A 12917-nucleotide genomic window follows, 5' to 3' on the forward strand; every position below is an offset into this window, starting at 1 on the left:
ATTCTCCCATTTCACATGTAGGCATTTACACAGTGTAAATGAAAAGTGGAAATAAAATATTAGCAGTGACATCACAGCATACCCACTTCTTGCTCACTTGACCTAATTGCAAACACTGAAGAATTAGGAGGGTTCAGCTATGTTGGCAAGGCTGACCGTGATGCTGCTGTACGGCCCAGGAGGGTTCCCTTTCTTTTGCACCCTGCTTTTGCACTTGCTTGCACCCTGACATAGACTCCTTTGTAGAAGGTCTTACTCCTCCCTCTGATAATGAATTAGTACCTGCTGGAAACACCACCAGATGAAATCCAGGAGCACAGCTTGTCAAACAGAAGCAAAAGCTGTTGACGCACACCCTGAATGTTACAGGCTCTACGGGCCATGAAAGAAAGAATAAAAGCTTCTTACATGAGTAGAAGGGTATGACCAAATCGAGAGTAAAAGGAAAAAAAATCCCCTATGTGGGCATGTGTTCTGGTCTTTCACCATGAAGTCCTAAGAAACCACTTCTACAGAATTTTCTGGCTTCTCTTGTCTCAGTTCCCAGGCTATTATTCTGATGCTTTCTGGAAGATGACCCCAGACTACTAGAATTTTGGAAAAACCTTCATCCCAATTATTACTCCCATCCCATATATTACTTAAATATAAATTTGAGCGTAACATTTAACTGCAGAAGTTAATTTCTCAGTGCTCCAATTACTGGCACATACAGGCCTCTTGGCCTGGAACCTAATCAATCCTACATGTGTCACTTTTGTTCAAATCCTAAAGAGATGAGAAAAAAAAAAAATGAATGCCCTGAAGGCACAGGTGAAAGCTGAAGTTTTCAAAATGAAAAGCATTGATTTTCTAGTTCTTGCTTCTTGTGTTTTCCAGGACAAACTCTATCCCCATATTCCTGCTGCCTTTATTTGCTGATGAAATGGGGACTGCAGAGCAATGCTGAAAATTACAGTGAAGAACAACTTCAAACAAGTCCTTGCAGAAAAATATAATAGAAATAATTCCTCTACTAGTTAAAAGTAATTGTTCCAAGGCTTAGGTTTTGCCAGCTGCCATCTTATTTGGTAAGTATGAGCAGAATTACTAAATTCCCCCTTATAAATTAACTAAAACTGTGAAATGAATGAGAAATCATTTACTGTGAGGAAGTGGGGCAGCATCTAGTCCTATATTTGCTATGGTAATCTTGTGCTTTTGGATACATGTTAAACCACATAGCAACAGGAGTGGGGTTTTTTTTGTTTGTTTCTGAAAAATTAATGTCACTAAATTGCAGCTAAGTTTTTTTTCAGGCTATTTCATTTAGTGCTGTGCTTCTTTGAATGCTGGTCACAACAGACTGAGCATGTTTTATGGACACATGGGTTAAGGAAGCACTTATCTCTCCTATGAGAACACTAGGCATCCTATTTGAACAAATTTCCACATGGAAGGAAATTGGAGCTCGAGAATCATCATTCAAAGTCTGACATATCTTTTCAGCATGATTCACTGGTGTGAGGACAGAGTCAGGATCAGGGGCCACCATTCTCCCAGAAGTCAAGGAAGAAACCCATTCATCTGAACAGAGCTAAGGGGATGCTGTCCCTCCATGCTGCTCTGCAGCCTTCTCTCCCCTTGGAGGTATAGCTGTCCTGGCTCAGGTGGGACGTCTGAACAGAAGTCCATCCTGCTCTCTGCACCATTCACTGATGGGAAAATCCACTACAAGTAACAAGGACGCCTTAAGGAAAAAACAGTTTCTAGTAGCTCCCACAAGAGTCTGTCCCTTCCCATAGCTCAACTGCTGCCGGAGTATCTCCTGAGTGGTTTCTGTATAAAGGAGCTTCTGTGGTACAAAACGGTCTGCAAATCTTCCTTACCAAGAACCTTCCTGTGCTTATTTACCACGTCGATTTTTTAGCACTTCACCAATCCCTTTCAATTGGGGAAACAACAATTGGGGTTGTTTTTATGAAGGGGTTTTTGTTTGGTTGGTTTTGTTTTAGTGTTTTCTGGCTGAAAGTCCATTTCTGGACATACATCAGAGTTAGTGAAAGCACTGCTAAAACCCACAGAAGGTGAAGATCCCCTACACCCATAGTCGACTCCCCTGTCCAGCCAGCCAAAGCATATTAGTCTGTTTTCCTTTGGAGGGAAAGCATGTGGCAACAAAGAGAAAAGAGGTTCTGACTATGGAGGAAATAAAAAACTGGCAGAGGAAATCTGCAGGCTAGGAGCTATCAATGACAGATTCATCCTGAGACAAGGGAAGCATCATGTGAGCCATAATACTGGAGTGGCAAGTGCCACCACCCATAATAAATATCATATTTTGCTCCTTCATTCGCATCGTTTTACTCAACATATCCTGTGTATCAAACCAAGGGGGAAAAAGATAAACATATTTACAGTTCAGCGTATTACTAACATTGTGGTTCCTGGAATGGTCTCTCACTGTCTGAAAGTCCGTGAGGAAATTTACTGCAGATATACTTTGAAATTCTGAGGTTTATTATTTTAAAATACTTCTATTATATTCAAACATTTTATCAGTGTTATTCAACTGATTATAGTTATACTAATGAGCTGCAAAGCTACTGAACTCTCAGACAGAACTTCATAAATACGGGAATTAATTTTCCAGAAGAGAAAAGTATTTGAACATGTGGCTAATCAGAAACATTGAATGCTAACCTAACCTCTCTCACTTCAGTGCAAGGACACTTAGGCCACAGTGAACACTTTGGACAACTCCTTCTGAAGTACACTGCATGTATTCATGACACTAAAACCCAAAGAACTTAAACACAAAAGAAATGCGAACAGAGGGAAATCAAATTTCATGCACAGCTTCACACAGTGGTTTTTTATTATTGTGCAAATTTCTTCATGCCTTTTGGCATGAAGGATGTAAATGTGCCCTATTCATTACAAATTCCCCCATGGAATCACTGACCAGCCTACGTCTCTGTTTGATCTAAATGAAGACACCTCTGAGAAAGTCCAGTTAGTATGCCAGGGTGAGGAGGAGACAGGCAGCAGGAGAGTGCCGTCATCAACAGAAACACACAGCAAATAGAGTTGTTCTTCCCTCCTCCTCTTGCTTATGTCCTCCCCTCCTCCCATGGTGGTCAGGCCCCCAGCTCCAAAGCCAGACTTCTGCCTTATCACCAGGAAATATCAGCTGCAGTTTACGGATTAGGCTACCAGGAGCTTCTGTCACAATGTTGCTCCTGGACACCGCTGCAGAAGAGTAAGTATGGATATGGAGATGAATTGCTGCAAATTGTGGCCTTGCCTTGCAAGGGCTGCAGCAGAAGCACCTGAAGACTGGTGCCGTAGCCACCAGCTGCCTTTACAAAACGTGGAGCGGGGCTGCTGCAGCTGAGTGGGTGGTCACCCCTCAAGGGCAGCTTTGGAGGGAGAGGATCCCACTTCTGGTATGTTGCTTCACCAGCGGGCCAAATGGTTTGTACCTCTCTGTGCATGGTCAGCCTCCTGCAGCTGGGCTCCCAGCCTTGTCTGCAGCAGCGCTTCTCTTGGGCTAGCTTCGAAAGTAACTCATGGGATACCAGCCCCTGATTTTTCCCCTTCTCTCTAAATACACGTATTATATGTGTATGTTTTAACCTGGGGAAATCTCCTGTGGCGTTTTACACTGTCCCAGGTGTGGTGGAGCCAGCCAGGCTGGTGAGATGGGGAGTAGAGGAGCTCCTGGCAGGGACTGCCTGGAGTAGAAAACCTTCGTACTGCAAACTGCTCCTCTTCTTCACGTGCAACAGCTTGCTGGGGGGATGCACTGGGATGCGTGTTTGGACGGGGCAGAGGGGTGTGCTGCAAGGACTGCCCAGGATGGACGGCATGCAGTGATGGACGGGATCATGGAGCATTAGGGGCCCATGGGGTGCAGCCTGCCCGCAGTGCGCAGGTGGGGAGGTGGCGTTTGTCCTGCTGCCAGCCCATGGCAAGGTGGCCAGAGTCCAGAGCTGCCTTAAAGCCTCTGAGCAGTTGTGGCTACCCAAGACAGGAATGAGCTGATGCAAGCAAGGGAAAGATGAGCAGGGCTGTTTGCAACAGTGAGATCAGGGCTACACGTCCTGTAGGTACTGCTGAGAGCATCACACATGCTGGGAGGGGACGAGTTTCTCTCTCAACATAAAGTAAAATAATCATGCATCTGCTCTGATTTATGCCAAGATACCTGCATTCCTACAGATTCCTCCTGATAGCTGGAAACAACCAGCACCATGATGCATGTTAGTGAGCACAAGGGTCATTACCTTCTGCTTTCATCAAGCAGTAAAACACTCACAAATGTTACATTCTGATTTACGGAAGTGAACTGGATTATTTTTTAACAGCTGTACCAGAGACATTCTACATTAAAGCAACAACAGAAAACAGGCAGTACACTTACCTAAAAGAGCTTTCTAAATGACATGTATTATTGGGCTTATGTATTATTATTGCTATTCATAATTAATGGAAATGTAGCATTTTTCACTAATGGAAAACAACCACTGCAAAGAGCACTTTGATTGCATTATATTTATTACCCATTTTAGGAACTAAAAAAGCACTTAACCTGTAATTAAGGTTACGCAATAAAAGCTTTGTAAATATTGCAGTTGGAGAGTGTCCTCTCAACATCACATATTACAATTAGGCAAAAATATTTGCTCTAAGGAATGTTTCTTTGAAATGATAGAATCGTTTTTCTGAAGGAAAAAAAAAAAAAGGAAAAGAAAAACGTTAAGTGCAGCACTGCCTTGTTTCTCCACAGCCCTCACACTTACTTGGCAAACGCTGCATGCTTAATCAACACTGCATGTGAGCAGTAATAAAAAAAATAATCTGTGGTGGTCTGAAACTTCTCTCACTGTTGGGGATATGAGGAATGGAACCAAATGGGAAAAAAAAAAAAAATCTGATGGGCAAAAACTGTTTGCAAAAGAAAAATCCAAACAATTTTGCCTGGGAGCTGCCCCATTGCATGGGAGTATACAGCAAAGTGGGTAAGGGTGCTTGGTCCGTGCTGTATGGAGGGTACTCACTCTTGATTTTGCCCAATTTCTGTTCACCTTTGTTCCCCGTGGGTATAACACACTCACTTAATCCTGACTTTCAGGCTTTACGCAGAATAGATGGATGCTAGTATCCTATAGAAAGCAGAGAGGATGCATGCAAACATCATGCTTTTTGCTTGCTGTGCCCTCTGAACAGGGCCATGCCTGACCCCACAGGCACATAGCTGCTACCCTGCCAGTACCACTAGAACAGTCATATTCCACAAAAAGTGCTATGTATTCCTATCTTGTTACCTGCCTAAACAAGTGCTAAGAGTGTTTCTCATTTTGTGATATTTGGCAACACAGTTTGAGCTTAGAAAAGCTTTATATTTCAGTTTCAAAAAGAGGAAAGAAGACCAAGTCACATAAATAAACCTCAGGTTACTTGCAAGTTCTTTGCATCATTTCAAAAAAACCTTCTCAACTCAAAAGCAATAAAATTTTTCTTAGGAGTAATGAATATCAAAGCCTTAGGCTCAAATATTTAATCAGTGTACTCCAAACAATCTTCTAGTCATGATTCACCTTCCAGGCATATGGAATTATTTATAATTATACATAAAAACCTAACACCCCCCCCCCCAAAAAAAAACCCTTTTAAAATTAATTTTTGCGCTTTTGTTTTTAGGATTTTGGGCTGACATCCCAGTGGATTGATTTATTAAGTAAGCTTGCAATTCATAAACAACCTAGAACCAGAGTTCAAAGGAAAACAACACTGAGTGGAATGTTTCTGGTGTGCTTTGGAGAATGCAGAGTACCACGTAGAGAAACTGCACGTGCCACGTGCTCATAGAAGCAATTTAATTCCTAGTAATCTTGAGAGAGAGAGAGGAATTCTTCATGACAAAGCCATGTCCTGATATTATGTGAACAAGTAACAAGGAAGGACTGGATGTCCCCTGGAAGCGGGACTTTGACAACATTAGCATTTCTCTTTAAATTACCCACTGTAACAGCTGTCCCAGTGTTAATGATGACTTTGGCACTAGTCTAGGTAGGTGCTCCCTTTAGCCTATCTAAATTTGCTCTGAGCAGAGTTAGCAGCTATTATTGCAGATTGCTGATTCTGTGTTAACATTCTGGTGGAGCTTCACCACTGGACATCAGCGGCGGGAGGGAGGAACAACCAAGTTGCTGCAGATGCAGGCAAGATTTTTTAATTATTTGAAAACTTTGAGAGTCTGGTAGTAAGACTGATTACAGGCCACAGACTGCAGATGTCTCACAGCCACTGTTTAACACATTTTCTTTCGAAGTGTGCACCACTTTTTAAGTGGAATAATTTGTGACTGAATCTACACTGATGATCACAGCCAGAATTAGAGGGCAGGATATCCTTTACTTCTTAGATGCTGGATCTCATTGTGGTCACAACAGTTATTTCTTCCACTCCTACAATGCAATCTGTCTCTGAAAACTGCTCCTGGTACTGTGTGACTTGCAAAGGGTGCAGAGAGCCACGACAAGGACAGACAGCTCAGGGAATATGAGGCAGGACAAAAGATGCTACAGCAGGAATTTGGGCAAATTTGGCCAGAAATTTCTCAGTGTTTCTTGCCATAGCACCGCTTCCAGCTAAACTCTCCCCCCCGCCTTAAATGCAACCTTTCCTTTTAATACAGCACATATCATAAAGCAGATTTAGTTGTTTGCTAAAAAAGCAACAACAAAAACCCCACATTAGCTCCATTTCAGGCACCCCTGCTAGTTGTCTTAATGTCTCCTGCTCTCCAGCCTGTACATTTATTGAAAAATAATAGTCTCCCTCTTCTGACCTTCTTCGCAAAGCCCTACCCATGTAGAAATGTTATGAAAATTAAAAAGAAAAAAAAAGGGGGTTTGACATTCAAATTTAAAAAAAAAAAAAATTTAAAAAGTCGGCCTTGAAATATCTCAATTAACTCCAAATTGGGTTCAGCTGATGTGCCTCAAGCTCTTCCTTTCCTCAGTAATTTGGCTGCCACACCTTGTTCTCATTGCTATTCTCCTTTTGCCTCAACAAGAAGGTGTTCTCCACTGAGCAAAACTACAGAATAAACAGGTGATATTTTAATAAAATTATCTGCTAAGCATTAAAACAAAAATTTCTACTAGTCACTGTCTATCACAGCTGTCGGAATTGACCACAGAAGCCAGCCTTTCGGTTTGCCTTCAGTCCTGCTGCTACCCACATGATGTTAATATTTCTGCAGCGCGATGATGCAAAATTCAAACTCTTTAGAGATTAGTCACAGATCATATCATGCTAACAGTCACTCTGGCTCCAGTTTAATCTAGGTATTTGTCTAATATTTTTCTTTTAAAGTCCCCAGTGGATATGAGCGGTCCATCATGCTGTGCACAGAAGTAGGACCTGCTTAAAAAAGCTTATATTTCTACAAGGAAGAGCACTAATAAGTAGTAAAGGCACCTGTAGATGGAGTGACCTGATCCAAAGCTTTACAGCATATCAGAAAATGGATGTGAGGATGCAGATTTTTTCACTCACCATTTTCAGTCCAATCTCCAGATGAGGCCATAGCTCAAGATTGAATGATATAGTCAAAGTAGATAAAGTTCTCTGCAGGAAGAAAAAAAAAAAGGAATAATTTAGCCCACCTGTATTATAAAAAGAATAGAATTCAAATTGATCATTCTGCAAGTATCATATTCTGGGTTTTAATGTATTAATAATTACGGAAAAACAAAGGCCTGTTTCATCCATAAAACTGCAGGGAATTTAGAATTTGCATTTCACTCCATTTTAAAAAATTACCTGAATAATGTTCATCTAAAGAGCAGTCTGCAAATGATCATCATTAAATGTTTTCTGAGGAGAACAGAAACCTGATGACATAACAGATGTAATTGCACTTCATACTAATTAACTGAGAATTTTCATCAAAATTAATTAGCATCCTATTGGGCATATAAGGTTAGATAAAACAAGGCTATAAAAACAAATTTTAATGATAATGAACAGAGACGAATTTTAATGCACTGCACTGTCATTAGTGGTCTGTCCCTGAAGAAAAGAGTTTTGCTAGATTATTCTAGATTCACAAAACTTGGAGTGTAATACGCTTTTCTTTTGTCCTTTTTGCAACAACTAAAAGGAAAAAAAAAGAGATAGGGACTGTTTGTACTTAGTTTTAATCTGTAGTTTAATTATTGAGTTCTTTCACTTCACATTTTATGCCAAGACTTCTTTTGGGGAAGAGCAGCCAGTCCACTACGGTAGGTCCAGTAAGCTAAGTAGGAGAACAGGACAAGTCATCAGATAACAGTAGTGAATGCAAAGACCTTCAATTTTGACTTGGTCTTCATCTATTCCCATCCCTTGGCCTTCAGTGCCCTTCTAGTTTTACCTGGTTACTCTAAGACTCTGTCATAAAGATGAATCTCGTAAAAGCCATCATTTGAGGCTATCAGCCTGCCATTCTGAGCAGTGCAAAAGCGGCCTTTTGACATGCCCCCAAGGCTCATTTTACATACATGATCCGGAAGAGTCAAAGACACACCATGTAAATATGACATTGTGACAATTCCAGACTATTTGTCACATAGTAAGAATCCCACACAGGTGGGTGAATTGGTATTGGATTCACTTTGACACCATGGCCACAGAAAGTTACAGTCACTCATCTAGTTGACCAAGGGAAGCCAGCAGATGCAGGATTTTTGGATTTTAGGATTTTAGGAAAGCTTTTGATACTGTCTCTCACAGTATACTTCTGGACAAAATGTCCAGCGTACAGCTAGACAAGTCCGTAATACGTTGGGTGAACAATTGGCTGATGGGTCAGGCTCAAAGGGTTATGATAAATGGGGTTGCATCAAGCTGGCGGGCAGTCACCAGTGGGGTTCACCAGGGCTTGATTTTAGGGCCAGTGCTCTTTAATGTTTTTATAAATGTTCTGGATGGAGGAATTGAATGTCCATTAAGTAAGTTTGCCAATGATACTGAATTAGGAGGAGCTGTGGATTCCCTCGAGGGTAGAGAGGCCTTACAGAAAGATCTGGATAGACTAGAGAGCTGGGCAATCACCAACAGTATGAAATTTAACAAGAGCAAGTGCCAGATTCTCCACCTGGGATGAGGTAATCCTGCTTATACATACAAACTGGGGGATGAGAGGCTGAAGAGCAGCCCTGCAGAAAGGGAGCTGGGGGTTTGGTTTAATGGTAGGTTGAATATGGGTCAACAGTGTGCCCTGGCAGCCAAAAGGGCCAGCCATGTCCTGGCGTGCATCAAGCACAGCATAGCTAGCTGGTCAAGGGAGGTGATTGTCCCACTCTACACTGCACTGGTGCAGCCCCACCTCAAGCACTGTGTGCAGTTTTGGGTGCCTCAATATAAGAAGGACATCAAAGTATTGGAGTGTGTCCAGAGGAGGGCGACCAAGATGGTGAAAGGTCTCGAGGGCGAGACTTATGAGGAGTGACTGAGGTCACTTGGTTTGTTCAGCTTGAGGAAGAGAAGGGTGAGGGGTGACCTCATGGCAGTCTACAACTTCCTCAAGGGGGGCAGCGGAGGGGGAGGTGCTGATCTCCTCTCTCTGGTGACCAGTGACAGGACACAGGAAATGGAATAAAGTTGCATCAGGGGAAGTTCAGATTGGACGTTAGGAAAAGGTTCTTCACTGAGAGGGTGGTCAGTCACTGGAACAGGCTCCCCAGGGAAGTGGTCACTGCATCAAGCCTGTCAGAGTTCAAGGAGCGTCTGGACGACGCTCTTAGTCATATGGTTTAGTGTTAGGTAGTCCTGCAAGGAGCAGGGAGTTGGACTTGATGATCCTTATGGGTCCCTTATGTGGCTTAATGAGCCACAACGAGAGATACCACCTTCCCAGGACAGAGTATTGCTAATGAGGCTGCAAACCCTTGTCCATTCCAGTCTGGGGTATGGACCCTGATCACCTCTTACCTACCTTGAATTTGTTCTCTGATTTTGTTGGAATGTCCAATATTTCCACTGTAGAAATATTAATAAGTTGGAATGACGGTAGGTCACTCTGAAGAAATTTCAAAATTACAAAGAAAGAAAATGGTGAGCCATGAACTAAACTGGTCTATTCAGCTACTTTGCATTTTCTTTTCTCTCATTGTCCGGTTGATTATGCCCATGTTGTCAGTCATCTCAAGTTCTCAGAAGCAGAGTACTTTTTCTTAAACTTCTCTGCAGTTTTGGCCAAATCTTTGGCATAATTCAAATAAACGGGGAAAGGGATCATTTGAACATACATTCATATATTTGCTAGTAAGCTAATGCATGCACATGATATTTCAAAAGAATATAGGCAGATTGAATACACAGATTACTGTTGCTTTCATATTTTGATAAATTTTTAAAGAAAAAAGTGGGACTGTATTCTTGAAAATCTAATTTGCTTAGACATGAAGAAATACAATAATATACAAAAAGAGAGAGAGGACATTGTGTTTGTATCTGTAGCCTTTATTGTGGACTGTAAGTTACAACCCATCATCTCTCCAATATATTAGTGGCAAACATACTTTCTCTGGATGATATTCTGTCATGTTGCTGAGTAGACAGAGATATCCATATTGTAGTCACTCAGTGCAGTTGTAGGTGGGTTAAAGCCTCCTACATCCCCACACGCCATAAACCCTAGGAAGTTCTCATCTCCGATGGCAATACCAGTGAAGACTTTGGGAAAAAAAGGCAAAGACCAGTGAATTGCTGCAGGTTTGATTCCTAGTCCCAGTATCCATTAGCTACAGCCACCATTTGAAGGATGGGATCCCTCCCACAAATATTTCTTTCAAAGAGATGAATTTGAAAGCTGTGAATTTTAAAAATCCCTCCTTAAAAATTCCCAGACAGAGCATGTGGTCGTTTGAGCAGAGCATTTTCAACTACTATTGTAAAAGAGTTTCCAGTGGTATCTATGAAAGGTTTGAGCTGGAAGTACAATGAATCATGAGCCATGGGTCTGTGCTGGGCATTGGGGGATATTCAGCACATTGCTCTGCAATCAGGTACTGGAGTAACAATAACTAGCAGTGCAAAGAGAAATACACAAGAGTTGAGGGAACAGGAAACAATTTCTTTTACAAAAACTTTAGGCAGAGTGTCTAGTTTGCATCCTGGGATTCGTAGGATGGATATCCTCTGGAGACATGAGCCTTGCAGAGTAACTTCACAGAGCTGTTGAAAAGGGCGTGCAGGGAGTCTTTTTATTGACGGTTTCAGCTCTCCTAACTGTAAATTCACCAGTTCTTTTCACTAGCTCTGTCCTATTCAGCAGCTGAGGTGGTTAATGTAGAGCAGAATGGAGGTGGGCATCTCTGCCCACCTCCCACTTGCGGCAGTGGCGCAGTACCTCCACCCACATACCCACTCAGGTCAAAACAGAGAGAGAGGATGTTCTCTCCCTAACATCCCTGAACAGGAATCCTTATTGGCTCAAGGGCCACTGTAAAAGTTTCCTTTCTCACCGGGTCCTGGCTTTGTAACAGTGAATGCCTTTTGCAGGCCTATAAGCAGGCTGAGAAGAAGGTTGATGCCCCCACAAGGGATTAATATGGTCATTATGAAAGGAATACACGTACTTTTTAAATATGAAGCCAGTACAGTAACTTTTTCAGCAACATCCTTTGTTAGTTCATAATTCCAAGCTGGATATATATATAATTGTGGTGGCTGAAATTCATTTAAAATTTGATGTAAAAATCTAATAGCCCTCTTTGGTGGATAAGGTATTTCTGGCTTCAAATACACATCTAAATCACACATGCATATCTGCACATGCATATGTGCATACTGGTATATGCTACTTATATCAGTCATAGCAAAGGTTAGGCTAAATCTTCTTAAGTACTGAGGCTAAAAGCCTACGTGCTCTGATTCCTGTGGTTCATTTCCATTCCACTTGGAATATACACAATAAACTATATTTTTAGGGAGCTTATTTTACTTAAACTTTTGTTTTCTTAGGGAAAAAATAAGAAGTAGCTCTAACAGCTGACTAAAATACCCTCAGAGTCAGCTCTTGATTCTAGCCATGCCATGCTTATTCACATCGAACCACATGGTTCCCTCCAAGAAGTCAAAACAAAATTGCTATGAATAAGAGTAGCACAATCCAGCCCTGAATAGTCTGATTGGTTTAATTTGGTTTTTGAGGATTTTTCTGTTATTTATGTCTGTCAAAATGGAATAAAAATGTCCTTGGTCTTACGGTCAATATACACACAACTGTAGGTACTTACCTTGTTCACATCCGTGTTACTACTTCTATGTTTAAAGCTAAGCAAGTGCACAAATTGTTATTTGAAATAGTAACTATTTTCTGAGGCAAAGAAATCTTCAACTTATACTGTAATTCAGTTTGTCCCTAGAAATCCTACAAGGTCTCAAAGTCCATATAAGAAGAAAGTGGTGGCTGCTGGATCAGAGCTAACTCTATCAGAAATATGGATAAAATTTTATGTGGATGTCATTTACAGAAATGACAATGAATCATGCCAAAGAAGATTTCTGGTAAACTTCGTCTTTGTAAAGATTTACAATCAAAATATATAATGAAATAAATGCTATTGTACAGTTACAGAGAGAAACTGGAGTTAAGAATCTGGAGTGAAACACTTTACGTCTCCATAGGCAGATTAACCTTAAGCTCCAGAAAGTGTGTTCCACTATTTTGCTTCCATGTGTGAAGATCTCTAGCTCTTTTAAAGGTTCAGTTTGGATCTTAAGCTCTGGCCCTCCAGGAATGTAAGGTTAACTCTGAAGACTGGAGTCCTGGCACTTCAAATTATGTTGTCTGTGTAAAAAAGTAATTGAGATAAACCCTAAGCAGGAATAATTTTTCATTTTGTGAGATTTACAGGATTGACAGTTCGAGGAAGAAA

This window comes from Gymnogyps californianus, chromosome Z (genome assembly GCF_018139145.2).
Source record: "Gymnogyps californianus isolate 813 chromosome Z, ASM1813914v2, whole genome shotgun sequence".
Classification (NCBI taxonomy): Eukaryota; Metazoa; Chordata; class Aves; order Accipitriformes; family Cathartidae; genus Gymnogyps; species Gymnogyps californianus.